The sequence below is a fragment of the Mus caroli genome, chromosome 13 (assembly GCF_900094665.2).
Source record: "Mus caroli chromosome 13, CAROLI_EIJ_v1.1, whole genome shotgun sequence".
NCBI lineage: Eukaryota > Metazoa > Chordata > Mammalia > Rodentia > Muridae > Mus > Mus caroli.
In genome coordinates, this window is record NC_034582.1 from 21,217,634 (window position 1) to 21,219,404 (window position 1,771).

A 1,771-nucleotide genomic window follows, 5' to 3' on the forward strand; every position below is an offset into this window, starting at 1 on the left:
AAGGTTTTAATGAGTCCATTAATTTACTCTGTCCCGTTTAGCCTTTTCTTTAGCTTGTGGAAAATTTTAAACATAAATTTAAACCTCAAGAGTATTTTGTTATTTTATTGGGTAGATTGTGTTTCTGAGACTAGACTGATAATGAATGGAGAGTAGTTAAAATAAACCATAACATTCTTATTAAAAGTTCAATGGTAATGACTCATACTGTAAGTCCTAGAGCAATGGCGCCATCCAGGAATTTTTTGTGTGGGCAACTGGAAGATGAATGAAAGGAGGAAGTGCCTGGGAGAACTCATCTGCACCTAGAACACTGCCAAGGTGTGGACAGACAGCAAGGTAGCATGCACACATCCCATCTCCTACCTCGACTTCTCTAGGCAATCAAGATTGCTGTGGCAATGCAGAACTGGTACAGAGTGATCAATGGGACCTTCACTGGGGAGACCAGCCCTGGCATGATCAAAGACATTTAGCAGTCACATGGGTAGTGCTGGAACACTCAGAGACAAGGCACATCTTTGGGGAGTCAGATGGTAGAAAGTGATCTATGCAGTGATTGCCTGCATCTGGGAGAACTAGGTGAAAGGAAACCTGGCATCACCAAGATGGTTGTTTTTGAGCAAACCAAGGTCACCACAGATAATGTGAAGATGGACTGGAACAAAGTCATCCTGGCCTATGAACCGTATGGGCCATTGGTATTGGCAAGACTGCCACAACTCAGCAGGCCCAGGAAGTACATGAGAAGCTACAGGGATGGTTGGATTCCAATGCCTGATGCGGTGGCTCAGAGCACCCACATCTTTTATGGAAGTTCTGTGACTGGAGCAACCTGCAAAGAGTTAGCAAGCCAGCCTGATGTGGACAGCTTCCTTCTGGGTGGTACACCTCTTAAGCCTGAATTGGTAGATGTCATCGATGACAACACTAAGCACTACCCATCTTCCCTACTCACCTGCTAAGCCAGGTTACCCAGAGGCTTAGTAACTGCTCCCATCACTCACATGCTTCTGAATATGTCATCTGCTCTATTGTGTGGCCCAATCCACATTGTGCCTTCCTGAACCTTTTATAAGTCCCTATAATGGTTGGGACATCCTGACACCCTCCCCTCCATGACAGGGTGTTGATAAGCCCAATTTATATCTTGATGTCTTGCTTGGAGTCTGGAAGTATCTCTGTAGGCTTTGGTTCTTGCCAGGTTTTCAGCTCACTTGAATGCTGTGCAGATTTCTTTCCACAGTTTCCCAATATTCTATTTGTTAAGAATATTCTATTGGATCCTAGTAACTCTTGGTATGAGTTTTTCAAGAGTGTGCTTCCACAGAGGGTCTTAGGCAACTGAGCTACCATAGCACCACAAGTCTTTTTGAAACAATGTTGTCTTGCTTTTTCTGTGCAGGTTCTCGATATTGAGCACCCAGGGCCAAGGGGAGGAGGGTCTCTGCCTTCTCTTGCAAATCCTTCTGCTGCCCTGACTTTTATTCCTGTAGTTTAGAGTGTCCGTTGCTATTTTAATGGCTGATTTTCAGCTCTTTCTTAGGAGTCTGAGACCCCAGCAGACCATGCTTGGATCTTCAAAACCTTCAACACCTCTGTATGTTTGTCTACTCTGTTTTACATTTGTTGGGTACATGCTCAGTGAGCTCCACCACAGCCCAGTTCTATGTATGGTTTTACTATCAATGCAGGTTTACCTTCAAACTGAATTCAAAGTACATATTCTCTGTAGGTGTAATAGATTTTTTCTTAAGTGTTGTTTTAAAAT

The 1,771-nt window shown here is 43.7% G+C and overlaps 1 pseudogene; it reads left to right on the plus strand.

Annotated features, from left to right (window-relative positions):
* Positions 1 to 224: 224 nt before the first annotated feature.
* On the plus strand, positions 225 to 965 carry LOC110308476 (annotated as a pseudogene).
* Positions 966 to 1,771: the final 806 nt, after the last annotated feature.